Genomic DNA, 17618 nt, shown 5'->3' on the forward strand with positions numbered 1-17618 from the left:
TGGTTTATACGCTATAAACTGCACATCTTATAATCTCTTTTAACACCGTTTTTAACATAATTCGTATTAGTAAGAAGGATTATATCTTTTACTATGTTTATACATTTCTCATATATTTTTATAGATCTAGATAATTCATAGATCTGTCGTACAATTACGTCTATTCTATATTTGATAATTTTGGTGTATATGTAATACGGACAGAGCCAAATATAAATTTGTCTGCACATGGCATGTATCTCAGGTTCCGCCAAGTCTATTTTTTTTCCAACTCTCACTACAAACGTAATAACCGATATTCATATAAATATTTTAATCTTCTTTGGTTCTCCCAAGGTGTACGAAGGAATATTGTTGGCGAAATAATTGCAACCGTTATTTCCTACAGTAAAGGCGACGATCTGGCAAAATGTTTAATGGCTTTTCGCTCTTCTTTAGGACCTGAGTTGAACTTCTACCGATGTCATCGTTGATCCTGACGGAATCGATGACTTAACACCCAGCTGAACAGTGGGGCTGATGTAATCGACTAACCTTATCCCGCTGACATTCCTTTGTGCTTCTAGTACAGATGATTATTCACTCTAGTGTTATTCTTCATGGAATTGTCTTTAATTTTTAATGATATTTTAAAGTAATTTTTGTGATTATGTCCCTTATGTCCAATTTTTCTTGTTATATTTTATATAAGTCTTGTGTATGATGCATTTCTTTTGAAACATTTCTTTCTGCGAGCAGCGACGAGACTTTTTGTATGTTGAGAAAATAAAGGTAATATATAAGATTTTCTCTCTCTACCTCTTTCTCTCTCTCTCTCTCTCTCTCTCTTCTCTCTCTCTCTCTCTCTCTCTCTCTCTTTCTCTCTCTCTCTTTCTCTCTCTCTTTCTCTCTCTCTCACACAGACGAACACACACAGATATTATGTTTGTCTAAAGCCTTTTCTAGATTTCCACAATCTTGAAATATTTCCGTGTATTCATATGTTATATATATGAAAAAATTAATTTAAAAAAAATAATGCATTTATACGAATTAGAAACATTTGTCTTGTGGAGGGACCTTAAAATATAACCGGATACGATGTGATAATTGATGATGTTGATGATGAGGATGATGATGATGATGATGATGATGATGATGTTGGTGGTAGTGGCGGTGATGGCTCCGGCTTTGGTGGTGGTGGTGGTGGAGATGATGATGGTGATGCTGCTGCTGATGATGATGATGATGAGGAGGAGGCAGAAGAGGGGAGCAAGTAGGCAACTACACCAATAACATTAATAACAAAGGATATGTTTGACTTACTTCTGACATTAAGGGGGCACCATATAAGTAATGTTGTGCAACAAGATATTACACCATACCCCAAATTTAACATTTACTGTTTCATTTGGAAAGGATATTGACAAAAATGCAAACTTGGGTAACATGACATTTATTTGTGGAAACCTCCCAATACAAAATGTAGACGCGCATGTATTCGGTTACACGAGGCCAACATTTGTGTCACAAGCGAAATGTATTTTACAGGTTGCAAAAGTACATTTAAGATTAGAATCATTAATGGAACGGAATATGCATGCAACGAGGCAAAGTATGAGAACAAGTCTGGTATCTCATTTTATTTCTTCTCTCTAGTTTCAGCTCAGAGCTGTGGCCATGCTGATGCACCGCCCTTTTGCTACACTGTTATTAGACCCTCCTCTAATATGTTTTGCTACACTGTTATTAGAGCCTCCTCTAATATGTGGCACTAGGTGAAGCATGGAGTTTGATATAGCTACCCTCATTTACACCTCTGCCGTGAGATACGTTCATCTGGGACTCTCGACAGGAAGAGGTCTAGCTTTGATTTAAAAAACCCTTCATCATCATCATCATCATCGTCGTCATCATCGTCGTCGTCGTCATCATCATCATCATCATCATCATCATCATCGTCGTCATCATCGTCGTCGTCGTCGTCCTCCTCCTCCTCCTACTCATCATCGTAATCATCGTCGTCGTCGTTATCATCATCATTATCATCATCATCATCATCGTCATCATCATCGTCATTATTTAAGACGTCACATAGTATCCAATATCTTGATGTTGTTGATTGGAATTATTTGTGTCTACAGGGGGTTTTTACTGCCTCTCAAGTCACATCATGGACTTCAGACAGACAGTACTTTACGCAATATGCGTGATGTCCCAAGTAATGCCACATTTTGTAATACACCTAGACTAAATTGTATTTCTAATGTTGTCAGATGTTTCTTCAGGTCGTGTGTTATTGAATTCAATGAGCCGATGACAATGAGGACAATCTTTATATTTGACTCTTGTAGCTGCCACATCTTGACGATCTCAATTTTCAGGTCTCTGTATTTATCGATGTTTTCTGTTATGAAGATATGTTAATCTTCTAACACTGCTGCCACGTCGTTTATTTGGTACTCCCATTTGTCCCTCTTAAAGGTTAGTAGGTCCGGCCTTCGGCGTTCTAACAGTTGTCTGTCTGGAATTCAAAGTCCCAAGGATGTTTGCCTTCCCCTTTTCGTCCATTACTTTTTCAGCTGTATGATGATGATGATCATCATCATTGTTCGACCGTGGTCGAGACAATGGAATTTACCATGCTACGCCAGACTTCACGGTCCACCATAGCATTACGGAGGTCCTGTTGCTGGATGCATGTATCCCTGGAGATTACATCAGGGTAGGAGAGTGTGCGCCCTCTGGTATTGCGAGTAGATGGCTTCCAGAGGAGAAGAGTAGAAATTGCCTCGTTTTTCAGCTCTACAACAATGTCCGGCAAACTGAACTCTCCTACCTTTCACAAGAGATGACACAGGTGGTACTTTCCCATATATTTGCATTTTGGTTGGATGATGCTTCCACGAGAGATTTTGAGCTTTCATCAAACACCTGTTACTTCGCATCCATACTTCCGTCATAGGAGCTAGTGAAGGTTCTGCGCTACCGTGTCATGTCTGCGCTTGTACTCTTTCTTTGCATGACTTTCAAAAGCACTAACAATGGGAGTCACGCTTCCCACACATTCTGCAGAGGTTCGTTGCACTTCTCTGGTATATATATATATCTTTTCACTGAGTTGGAATTCAATGCCTGACTCTGGGCAGCAATGATTATGTTTTCAATCTACCTTTTTAGGTCACGCTTGCTGAGCCACCTCCCTACATGTTTCTTACAATAATTTACCGAAACACACCACGTGTCCTAAGGAGTGTAAAGATAAGAGATATTACTGTATGACTGAAAGATCGTGGAGGGGATGTGGCAGGGGCTGAAGTGAAATATCTTCATGTAATACAACACAGACATTTAAATTGATTTGGTTTTTCTAAAGATGTGGACAGTACCTGTCAGCACAATTGATTGGATTTATTATTATTATTATTATTATTATTATTATTATTGTTGTTGTTGTTGTTTTTGTTGTTGTTTTTCTTATTATTATTATTGTTATTATTATTATTATCATTATTAGTATTATTATTATTATTATTATTATTATTACCATCATCATTATTATTTAAGACGTTGCATAGTATCTAATATCGTCATGTTATTGAATGAAGATATTGTATGTACTGTGGGTTTGTACTGTCTGTCAAGTCTTAACAAGGACATCAGACAGACATAGTAATTATTATTATTGTTATTATTATTATTATTATTATTATTATTATTATTGTTGTTGTTGTTGTTGTTATTGTTGTTGTTGTCTTCATCCAGTGAGTTAGAAAATGCAATTAAATACAAGGACGTTAGAAAGTGCAATGTGAAACAAGCAAGTCATATAAGCAGTGAATAATGAAACATGTTATCAAGTTCACTATGAGTACAAAATATAAAAAACATGCAAAATCTTTTACAGTACGATTAAGATGAAATAAAAACGTTATTTAAGACAATATATAAACAGTTATATACACATAAATATACGTATACACACATACATAAATATTATATACATACTGACACAGAAACACATACACAGAGAGAGAAAAGCACACATATGGACACACATATCTATAATACATGTATGGGTATGCGTATATCTATGCATGTGTGAGTAGATTCATATATATTGTTTTAAATATATATAAGTATATATATATATATATATATATATACAGACACACAGATATATACATATATGCATACACATATACATGCATATATATATAAAGCAACTTTAGAAATATGATATACTATAGCATTCTTAAAGGTAGGGAAACTCATAATCTTGGGCTTGGAATTTTTGAGACAATGTGTGTGGCTAAAATACCATGCACCAGAGATACCTGGCTTATGATATTTCGTAAACGTAACGGATATTTCAAATGTCATATTTACAAATGTTGTATCTCACTTTTTATCTTTGTATTTCAGTCATATCTTGATAACTATTTCATCTGGAGAGATGTCGTCCTGTTACACTTCCTTGTTTAATTTGCTGATTTTCCAATGGGCTGTGAATTTAATTTCATTTGAAAGTGATTTCTTCTTCATTTGAGCTAGATGCTACTCTGCTGGTGATAGGCTCATACTCACTAAATTTAGGGCTCTCTTAGTAAGAGATTAGAACTTTTTCATACACTATGATTCATTGGAAATGGCAAGCACCTATTTTTGAATAAAGGAGCTTTTAACATACTTTGAATTGCCTTTCTCGATGTTTGCATGATACCTTCATTTTTTGTTTCGTAGATGACACCTGATCACCTTCGGCTTCACTGAATTTCCTTTTCGTAATTGGAAAATAGAAGTCTTCCCCATGTTTCTCTTCTTGCTGTTTAAGACACTGCAGGGAATAGCACTCTCTTTCTGATAGTTTTTCATTGCCACTACCGTGTGTGGCTGTGCGAGGAAGATCTAGCTGTCACCTAGTCAATTTCCTAAACCTGACACTAACCTGAAATGAGAAAAGGATGGTTCTTTTTTGTATGACGACGCTAGGGGTGCAACAGATGACATCTTACGACGCTGCACTACCGCATGACTAGCAATGTGCAGAGATTGTTTCACTATTTTCTCTCTAGTTAAACATTCTGTGTACAAGGATTTGAATTAGCTTTTTCTGCAGTATATTTTAGAGCCAGGCTTCCTGATCTGTATGATAAGTTTCCAAGGCTTTCCTTTCAGTCCCCATTACAGAACACAGCACAATCCTGAGGTTGATTTGAACTCTTTTATGGTTATAAGCACTTGAAGGTTTTTTTGGTGATTCAACGCGACCACCTATCACCGATGGTTAACTAGAGGTTGACCACCTATCCATACTGTGCTTTGAAAGAGCCCACAAGACAGGGATCGACATCACCATGGTGTCCTTAATGGTTTCTCTAGTAATTTTCTTCCCAAATATAGTGACATACTATTTCTGCTTGTGCTATTACGTCGCCCTTATACTTGAAAATTTACATATGATGTAATACTCCCTCAATAAGAAAAGATTTAACCCAGATATTTCCGATGAAACATAGTAACCATGCTTGGCTTTGCAAGGTAGAGATACGTTTTCAGTCTTCGTTTGCATGCTAATGTGATAGCTGTTCCTATGATAATATCCATCCTTATATCAACATGTTGTTGCGCTTTCTCTTTCACCAGAATATTTAATATCTAGAACTTCTTTTATTCATATGTACGCTTGCGAACGACAGCTTTCGACATAACACGCCTCACTTTCATTTGGCCAATAAATAATAGGCACGCTGCTACAGACAAATATATTATATGTTATATAATTTTTTTTATCGTTGTTGTTGGAACGTAATTTTTTTTTTTGTTTTTTTTTGTAAACTTAACGTGTCTTTTGTATTGTTTAATATAATTTCTTTTGCAGATTACTCCCGAAAAACAGGATGTCATTATTTAGTTGAATTTACACGACGAAATACAAATGGAATTATTAAAAAGAAAACAGACCTTGTTTTTTAACCCCGGTACGTGGTATAGTTCCAAAATGTTCATTAAATGTCCCTGTGTAAGATAAAATCCAAAACGAAAATTAATTCCTTCACTTACACTTGGAAATCGAGAGTTCGTGTAGCAAATTTTAGGCACGTCTCAACGAGTCAGCAGGAAATAATAATAATAATAATAATAATAATAATAATAATAAGAAGAAGAATGGGGATAATGATAATCAGAAAGTTGTCAGGGATGTAGTCTATTAAATCTATTTAAGAAGGAGTAAGAGGAAGAACAGATTTTAGGAGGAAAGAGAGGAAAAAAAGAAGGGGAGAAAGAAGAGGAGACAGAGAAGAAGAAGGAGAAGAAGAAGAAGAAGAAGAAGAAGAAGAAGAAGAAAAAGAACAAGAAGAAGAAGAACAAGAACAAGAACAAGAACAAGAACAACAACAACAACAACAACAACAACAATGACAACAACAACAGCAGCAAGAACAGAAGGAAAAAGAAAAGGAGGAATAGAAAAAGAAATGAAGAACAGGAACATGAAGGAAGAGAATAAGAGAAGGAAAAAGGAAAAGGAAAAGAAGGAGGAAATGGAGGAAGTTTGAATTTAAGCATAGCCATTCCAGTAACGTATGAATTAATATGAGAATATATGAATTTCATTTAGCATTAGCATAAGATAACAAAATGTAAATATATATTTAACTTACCAAGTTATATAAGAAAAGTGGCTAATTAAACATTAAAAAGAATCTTATTAGGCACAATGAAATTAAATGATATAATGCACACCATATTGTAAAACGGTTGTCTCAAAGAAAGTTGTATGACTGCTTGCATGTACGAAGAATACTTATGAGATATATCGAGTCTTTGTCTTCCTGACAGTATATGTAAAATGGCTGTTATCAAAAGTATATGATTACGCTAGTCCCTGTGCTTATATGTGTATGCTATATGTTAAACATTGCGTATTACTTCTGTTTCACAAATAAGATTAAACTATGCTGTTCGTGATATATTTGTTTTGTAACTGAATATAATCTTATTATCAAAATATAGCATCATAAATAAAGTTACAGCATGAAAAACGCATATTAACCATTCAAAATCAACAAAAGGACTGTCATGTTCTCTTAACCATTTATTATTATGTGTCGCCATTTTTGCCGCAGCAAATGCGACCTGGTCACTGACGTGGCTCCAGTCAAATGGAACTATGACAGTGACCAGTCTGTTGGAATTTATAACAAAATTAGCGAATTTATGTCTTTGAAAATGTATAGCGCAAAATATTTTGTGAATTATACGTATTAGTAAAAGTGTCGCGACCGATATTTTTTTTGTTTTCTCGGAGTTCTTCAGGACATAAGAGCATTTTTGACATTCATACTGAATAAATCGGGACGTGGGGGTCAATATTTACGCGCGAGATAAAATCAGAGAAACATGAAAATATATTATAATGTATTAAATAATCCAGTTTTACATAAACAAAAAAAATACGCATACACACGCAAACGCACACAAAAACCTACTCAGAGACAAAATAATCTTACTTTGTCCCCTATTCCCTACCAGGAAAGGTGGACAAAGGTGGATAGGTAAATGAAACAAGATGTATCGATGAATGCATCGTAATCGAATAGTTTGATTGTGATGAGAAATTTGTTGTCAGCTGCAGAGGAAAAATATATTCTGGTGTCAATAAGTTTCCCGGCGAAATAGGTCAGCATCTAATCAACAATGCCATATGTAAGACATTTCCCCTCTAGTTTAGCCTACATCATTAAAAAAAAAAGGAGATGCCATCTGTAAGGGGCCATTTCTTCGGAATGTTATATCGTCTTTCTATCAATAAAATGTAGAACGATGCTAACTCACATACTACATGATATAAATATTACACACTGTGAGTCAATAAGAATTATTATTTGGCTAAGGAGAACATAATCTGTTCATGGTATAACCAATGGAAATTATACGGTCACCAATCTACCAGTTCAGTTACTGATAGCAGCCATATCATACATAGATACAAGTTTCAAATGTTTGACCCAAGGTCAATAATTTCTGGAGAGGAGTTAAGTCAATTGCATCAACTCCATTGCTCTACTGGCAGCTAATTTATCGCCACCGTGATTATAAAAGCCAAAGAAGACTTCGTCACGATTTAAACTCAGAACGTAGCACCGGAAGAAATGAGGATTAGCATTTTTCCAGGCGTACGAACGATTCTGCAATCTCCTCATCTCATCATCCACAGTTATTACCAGAAAAAATACAGATTGGATAATATACTCGAAGGTATACGACAACTGAAAATGGTGCTGTATAGTCACGGTAATGAAAAAGAAAATAATGAACAGAACAGGGCAACGGTTAACAAAAAAGGAAAAACTGTTTTATATATTTTTTATATCTTTATTTTACTTTTTCATGCAGCAAAGTTCTTAGAAATTATTACAGCTGTAATTAAAGCAAGAACATTACAGCGTGTTGTCTTCAATACTGCATACGACTCAGATAACAAAAATATTAAATAAATGATCATGTGGACATGAGTGAGTCCAAAAAATAATAATATCAATGGTGAAAATTTTACATGAACGATATCAATCAGTATCACCATGATAAACATGATTACCGTATGGATTACACACAAAAATATGCACGTTCATTCACACACACATACACCCACATATATCTATATATAGAAATGCACATCCAAACACACAGGCGTATAATTTCCTTCTTTAAATTACTGATGCCCGATACAGGGTTTCTTTGAGATTAGGACACAGACTTTATGCACATAATTGAGCGTATCGACCACAGTCCGTATTTCTTTTAAGGCTAGTATATATTTTATTGAAATCCGTTAACGAATCGGTAACTTATAAGACATAAATAGAAATTCGGTTAGCCACACTCGCACGCACACACACAAAATTAGATACACAAACGTATATATACGCACACATGCCTCATATACACATGTATATATATATATATATAATATATATATATATATATATATATAATATATATATATACATAAACATATTATATATATACATATACATATATATATATATATATATGTACATAATATATATATATATATATATATATATATATATATATATATATATATATATATATATATATATATACATACATACACAAAAAAAGACACAACAACGCGAGGACGTGGAACAAATATAGTATTATTGGACGTTCAGGAAAGAAGGAGGGTTTAACGTTTCGAGCGGAGCGCTTCATCGGAAACATAGGAGAAGGAAAGATCCAGAGAAGGGAAGACAGAGCAAAAACAGTCGACAACAGTACACACGAGGTCACATTTTGAATTATATATATATATATGTACGATAGATTCTGTCGACCAAATTCCAGTCATAGACATTGGTCGAAAGGAAACGATATTCAGAGATACATGCTAATGTGCCACGCAATCGGAACGAAGTCAAGACCGTGTGTTCACGTTCTGTATGCGATTTTTTTTTTGTGTGACCGTATGGAATTATATATATATACATATATATATATATATATATATATATATATATATATATATATATATATATATATGTATATGTATATATTTATATATATGTATGTGTATACATATATATATATTATATATATATATATATATTATATATATATATATATTTATATACATAAATATATATTTTTCTTTTAACGTGCGTTTTTGGTTTCAATAAAGATTAGAAAACATCCTCTACCTGATTCCCCCGTAAAACCTAGTAAAGAGAAAGAAAGAAAAGAGACGTAAGCGAAAATACCTTTATAGACATTTCTAACGAAGTCGGAGGTTCTTATAATGCAACAAATCAACAAGAAAGTATACAATTGGTAAATCTTTTTCTTCTTAAATCATCAAATTATAGTTATTACTCAGATTGAAAACGAAAATCATATTTGAACACCCAGTCAACACATGATGCGCTTTAAATTGCCTAAATAATTCTTCGTTATAGAAAATGGATATTATTAACTCTTACTTACATTTCTGCACAACGGAGATTTACCTGTTTGTATAAAGTGATATCAGGTCCTAGCGTCCTAACGTGGCTATCGATCCTGTCTACTTGTACGATTTCAAAATAGAGAAACTATGTGACATAAAGCTTTCTAATTACGGGATAGATAATAAATTCTATAGAGAGAAAACCGTCTGCAATCAACAGAAACGAGCGATCCAATTGTGTTCTACAGTAGAATGATGCAAAATAGACTCTCCCAAGAATTCGAACAAAAAACGACGAATGCGCTTTTTTGAGGTAATATCTATGCACTCTTAAACAAGGGTATTCTTTTTGAGCAAATTATAATGCTTTGGTATATGAAAATTCACGTATTAATAATTATTGTATCACTAATATATATACATTATTGAAAGCCATAATACATATTAATACTTCTTCTATCACTTATGTATATATATGGATTAATGAATATCACAAATACTCTGCATTGATATGAGTGATTCTCCTTCGTGTCGTTGACACGTAGAAGAATCACTGCGCAAGAGATATACGTTTAGCTATTTTGAAGGCGGCGAGCTGGCAGAAACGTTAGCGCGCCGGGCGAAATGCTTAGCGGTATTTCGTCTGCCGTTACGTTGTGAGTTCAAATTCCGCCGAGGTCGACTTTGCCTTTCATCTTTCGTGGTCGATAAATTAAGTACCAGTTACGCACTGGGGTCGATATAATCGACTTAATCCGTTGGTCTGTCCTTGTTTCTCCTCCCTGTGTTTAGCCCATTGTGGGTAATAAAGAAATAGGTATTTCGTCTGTCGTTACGTTCTGAGTTCAAATTCCGTCGAGGTCGACTTTGCCTTTCATCTTTTCGGGGTCGATTAAATAAGTACCAGTTACGCACTGGGGTCGATATAATCGACTTAATTCCTTTGTCTGTCCTTGTTTGTCCCCTCTATGTTTAGCCCCTTGTGGGCAGTAAAGAAATATATATGTTTAGCTATATTTACACACATATATATATACTCATATATATACACACATTTTTACACACATATATATACTCATATACACACATATATATATATACATTAATATATGAATTACTTATGTATATACATAAACATACATAAACCTCACACCACATACATATGCTCACATATATACAAAAGCATGTATAGAAATGAAAGTGTGTATGTTTGACTGTACATGTGTGCGTTTGTATGGTGTGTGTGTGTACACTCACATGTAGGTGTACATATATTTATGCATACATTCATGTATATATAAATGTAAACATAGACACATAAACATATATAAGTAGAGAGAGTGACGAGAGGACGTGAGATAAACAAAAGCATTCGTGGGTGCTTATGTGTATTTAACGAATAAATCTTCTTAAAGCACCTAAATTGTAAAATATATCATATATTAGTAGAAATACAAGTAGAACTCTAAACTGTGAAGGCACATGGCTCATTGGTTAGAGCGTCGGGCTTATGATCCTGAGGTTGTGAGTTCGATTCCCGGACCGGGCTGCGTGTTGTATTCTTGAGCAAGACACTTTATTTCATGTTGATCCAGTTAACTCAGCTGTAGAAATGAGTTGCGACATCACTGGTGCCAAGCTGTATCGAGCTTTGCCTTTCTTTTGGGTAACACTAGTGGTATGGAGAGGGGAGGCCAGTATGCATGGGCGACTGCTGGCCTTCTATAAACAAACTTGCTCGGACTTGTACCTCGGAGGGTAACTTCTAGGTGCAATCCCATGGTCATTCATAACCGAAGGGGGTCTCCTCATTCTAAACTACTTACATGTGAACAATACTTATCAAAGCATTTCAAAATGTAGAACAGCCGATACTTTATTACTCACTATCATAATCCTAAACCATAGCAATTTTCATAACACGATTATTAATGTTTAAACCGCTTTGGTAAAAAAGAATTATAGGAAAATGCACCTTTAATATAAAGTCTTTTGTGAGCGAAACAAGAGGACAACAACCTATGTATTCTCGTTGTACTCGCTATCATATTTATACTTGGCGAACTGCGTCTCAGGAGACGTGCTCCGTAATAATCACACCCAGCTATCATTTATTCCCAAAGTGAAATCCACTTCAACGCCCGCGAATTCAAATTGAATTCCGTCCGCAATAATTGTAACGGTATCAGAAAATCTGAAAAACCCACAGGCACTATTCATCTTACTTAGACAAGATTTCATAATCTAGTTACAATTACAAAACTTGAACGAGAAAATAATAAATTGCAGCTATAATATAAAGCAGTGTTTAAAAGGAGATACTTTTTTAAGATACAAAATGTAATTTCGGGTAAAGTCGCTCGTAGGCTAGAAACAAAATATCTACGGTTTGTTTCGGAGTGTTGATTGCAGCAAGTTGGCCTAAATCTCATCAGGCAAAAAGAAAGACACGATGGAAATGCTGCAGAATTAATATACAATAAAATTTGAGTTTTCTTTCATCGTAGTACAAGCAAATTGCCAACGGCTGTATTTCTGCAGACAATCGATAAAACAGAATTAGGAGTAAAGTGAAATATCTAAGACGAAAATTTTTCTTGCTATTTAAGACTGGAATTATGAAGAGTGTAAGATGAGAAAATGAAATTGAACAAATATAAATAATGTTAAAATTGACCTTAATAATATTTATTTCGATTCTGGTTTTCGAATACCATTCACAGACTATTTTGAGAATAGTTTTTGACATATATACATACAAATAAATATATGTGTATGTGTGTATGTACGTATATTCATATTCATATATACTTATCTTATGTTGTCATATACCCTCCTTCTTCCTCCTTATATATATGCACATACATACATACATACATATATACATACATACATACATACATACATACATATATATATATATATATATATATATCGTGACATTCAGGGTCTCAGTCAACGGAACGAGGAGGAATCCGATCAACGAAACAGCCTGCTCGTGAAACTAACATACAAGTGGCTTAGCACTCCACAGACACTTATACCCTTAGCGTAGTTCGCGTTAAGACACAGACTGTGACAAGGATGGCCCTTTGAAATACAAGTACAACAGAAACAGGAAGAGCGAAAGTTGTGGTGAAAGAGTACAGCAGGGTTCGCCATCCACCTACCCCTGCCGGAGCCCCGTGGAGCTTTAGGTGTTTTCACTCAATAAACACTCACAAGACCCAGTCTGGGAGTCGAAACCGCGATCCTACGACCGCGAGTTCGCTGCTCTGACCACTGGAACATTGCGCCTCCTATATTATATATATATATATATATATATATATATATATACATACATAGCTAGCTAGCTAGATAGATAGATACTTACATACATACATAAATACACACACATGTATACATATAGGTATATTTGGCAATGCAACAAACGAACTTCTAAAGTAATGCGTAAGATACATTATATTATGTTATGGGCTTCATTTCTTCATAGCGTTGTATTAGATTTCTGACAAGCCTGGTCGGTGGTCTCTTCTACATTCTGAACCTGATAAAGATTCACGTCACATATCTAATCTTCAGGCTCTAACATAGAAATGAGCTAAATATAAGCAGTACTGACTTTACCGTAGGGTTTAAATCCATCACACTACGGAAATTAAACTGGTAGTCACAAGGAAAAAAATAAAAGGCAAAGGAAAAAAGAAAAAAAAAACATTTGTATTTCTATCTTTTCTACGACTGACTTAACTGCAATCAAATGGATATGGTTGATATTAAACTAAGCTAAGTGAAACTTTCTAAACTAATTATACAAAAAATTTAAATAACAAATGGTCTTTCATGCAATGTAAACCAATTCAGTTTCTCACAACAGTCCGTGATGTGATCAAACGTGTAGAGTTTTAATATGGTCTTTTAATAGGAGGCATTAATTCAGCTAGTTTCAGGTAACACATTTTATAATGGTAGTATCAAGTAAAGGAAGAATAGTAAGAACTATAGCCATAGATTAATAATAAGCGTATCGAATCTTCAAGCTTAACTCTATTTTATAGACATCGTTTGGAAAGTTACGAAAAGTAAATAGCGGTTGTTGCTGTAGGTGCGCGTCAAATTACTGTATTGTCTGCAGCACTCCATATTATTACACGATACATGCTTATGATCCGTTAAACAAACATGCAAGCAATACAGGGATGTTATGTAATAGGAGGAACAGAGCTACAGTGAGAGAATAGCAGGAAGCATATATACATATATATATATATATATATATATATATAAATTCAACAACAATTGAGGAATGGCCTTAATAGGCCATTCGACCCACTAGAAAGAGCAGCCAGGACTCAAACCGCCAAGTAGTAGTAATTCAGAAATTAAAGGAAAATTTAAAAACATTTAACCTAATTCATCTTTAGACAATGCATTGTTTCGGTGTTTTTAATGGCAAATCAGCTTAATTAAATTAAATTCAATTAAGTCAATCCACCAAAGGCTACACCTCATCGGTAAAGAGGCCAGGAGAGACGGATATACACGAGGCATCTGTATCTATGCTCTAGGAATATCTGCCCTAAAATTTTCAAAACCATCGTACTCGCGTACAATGCGGTTATTTAAGGATATTATATCCAATATATACTGGTTTAAAATACTATATTTTGAAGTGATATTTCTTCAATGAATAAATTATATCAAATATCATAAAGCATCAAACATTATTATCGAGGTAAAAAAAAAAGCCAAAAAGCAGAGAGATCTAATGAATACAAGTTCATTAGATCTCTGTTTACCAATTCGATAATAATATTTAGAATACATGCGTACATACATATATATATAAAGAGACACGCTCATCCGCTCATATGAACATGCGCAAATTAACAGACCTACACAGAGGGCAAACTTTTCGTTCGTGTTTACAACGGAGCTGGAGCGGGCTTGGGACTTAGAAATCAAAAGATTAATTTTTACACAATAGCAGGTACTGGAAATGTCCGAAACGCATATCTCTCAACATAACAATATATGTATTGTTTCGCAGGTATTATATCATGGAACAATGATGTAAGTAATTGCAACACTGTAACACTCCTAACTTCGGCTGTCATTGCTTATCTCACATTTGTGCTCTTTGATCTGAAAGATATCATCAAAAACCCACGGTGGGTAGAATCCTATATCAAAAATATATCATATTTTGAAATATCTATAAACTACTTACTGTGCAACCCAAATTTTGCCGAAGTTTGACGCCATCTTGAAAATGCCTACTTCTAATAAATATATAGACATAGAAATGCACATAGTCAGTTGTATTTGCTCGCTGATATAAAGATATACGCTTATACCTATACAGATATACCGACAAGCAAACAAGCTATTTACTTGAAAACGCTTCTGAGATGTTCATTCAATTATTGGAATTTTGTTAGTCGCATCATATGAACTAGTTTGAACCCAAATTTTAGAATATTTCACACTAGAATAGTAATTTCTTTCGGAACATAGAGTAAGAATTGCAATTCTGAGAAAAATGTCAAACGTCTAGGTTATTGAGATACATGAGAGATATACACATAAAATCAAGTATAATCGTACGCATACACACGAACACGTGCTCGTTCTCACTCACTCGCACAGAGCTACACACTACACAATTGCGTGCATGCGTATACCTATACACGTGAGAATATATATATATTCAAATGTAATTATGTATATGGAAGCGTTTATGAGAATACATTGATAATGTATATGTTTATGTATGTATACATGTGAATGCGTACGTATATATACGCGCACACACACACACATCTATATATCCATAAAGAGATACGATCCTATATGCATAATTATATCTATATATATTTCTCTATCTATCTATCCATCTACATATATATATAAGTACACACACACGCATATATGTGTGTGTGTATGTATATGTGTACGTATAACCTGTAAGTATATATATATATTTATATATTATGCACATGTGTTATATAATATGATATTATATATATATATATATATAAATATAAAGTTAATCCAAACAAGAAAACACAGACAAAAAGAGAAAAAAAAACCAGCAAGGCAGGACGTGGAACAATTAAAGTATTATTGACGCTCAGGAAAGAAGGGAAGGAGGGTTTAACGTTTCGAGCGGAGCTCTTAGTCGGAAACAAGGAGAAGGAAAGATCCCAAGGAGGGAAGACAGAGGAGAAAATATTTGAGCTGGTGGTGCTCAAGAGATCACATATATATATATAGAGAGAGAGAGTGAGAGATTCATACATACATACATAAGTAGAGATACACATGACTATGTGTACGCCAACACGCGTACATACATATATGAGTGTGTTTGTGAGAATGAGAATATGCGTTCGTGTGTGTGTCCGTGTGTGTGCGTAATTGTGTGTGTAAAACTGGATATAAGATGCTGTCATATATCTCGGAAGAAGTAAAAAGGAGTTTTGCACTGGGTGGGACATCAGCTTATTATAAAATACTAACTACTCTAATGATATTTTAAACTATATTTCCTTTCTTTCTCCTATCTCTCTACGTACCTAAACATGCTTCTTTATACATGGCTTACAGCAAATACATGCTTTAACATTCAAGCTATCAAATAAGCGTTCATATTCCCATTTTATATCGTATTTACTTACTTAATCATTTACTGATATACCCAACTAGAACTTTATTATGTAAAATATATTCTTTATAGCAACATCATTGTTGCATGTGTTTCTTATATATATTTTGTATTATCAATATCTTCGTGGGTAAAGAGTAAGTGTTCTTGATCTTCGAACTCTTTCCCAATAGAAATGAAATTAATCGGAAAAGATTAGTGTTCGCATTGGTTTGCACGTTTGGTGAAGTCGACGAACCTCTAGACATAGCTATTTAATAAATTGAATTACAACGCCATCTATGTTAGTGAGTGTGTATATAATATGTTAATATATATAGATATATATATATATATATATATATATATAGTATATATATATATATATATATACACATATATATGTAGTTTATAAATAGATAGTTACATGGATAGAGAGATATGAACAGAACTAGATATATACATATGTATATTTTTTACAATATATGCATATAGATCAGGGCAAACGGTTAGCTCATTCAACAATCTTAGGTATTCAGCAACATAAGATGAACAAAATTTTCAACACGGTTTCCAGTATTAGAATTCAGATTTTTGTGGTCTCATGCAGACACACAAAAACACAATCACGCACATACATATACACATAACGTATATAAATATGTATATTATATATATATATATATATATATAATATTAATTAGAGACAAAACCACTATTTTGCAAATCAAACAAGGAAAGACTTAATCAATACATAAAAAAATTTTAATATAAAGTAATAAATCGCCACTACAAATTGTTTCCTGTCTTCAAATGACATTCATCAGGTGAATTTCATATATTCTATTCAATTTAAAAATTGAATAGAAGATATGAAATCCATCTGATGAATGTCATTTGAAGACAGGAAACAATTGTAGTGGCGATTTATTTACATTATATAAATTTTTCTATGTATTGATTGAGTTCTTTCCTTGTTTGATTTGCACAATAGTGGTTTTGTCTCTAATTAATGTTATA

At 33.9% G+C, this 17618-nt stretch overlaps 1 protein-coding gene across 1 annotated transcript in view; it reads right to left on the reverse strand.

Annotated features, from left to right (window-relative positions):
• LOC115217964 (opioid-binding protein/cell adhesion molecule homolog) overlaps nt 1–17618 on the reverse strand; it is a 304039-nt gene that overhangs the window by 277740 nt on the left and 8681 nt on the right. The window contains exons 3-4 of the mRNA XM_029787692.2: nt 9705–9724; nt 5944–5997 (exon numbers count right to left, since the gene is read on the reverse strand). The gene's annotated coding sequence lies outside the window, so the exon portion shown is untranslated. The remainder of the gene's footprint in view (nt 1–5943; nt 5998–9704; nt 9725–17618) is intronic.

This window comes from Octopus sinensis, linkage group LG12 (assembly GCF_006345805.1).
Source record: "Octopus sinensis linkage group LG12, ASM634580v1, whole genome shotgun sequence".
In the NCBI taxonomy this organism is placed as follows: domain Eukaryota; kingdom Metazoa; phylum Mollusca; class Cephalopoda; order Octopoda; family Octopodidae; genus Octopus; species Octopus sinensis.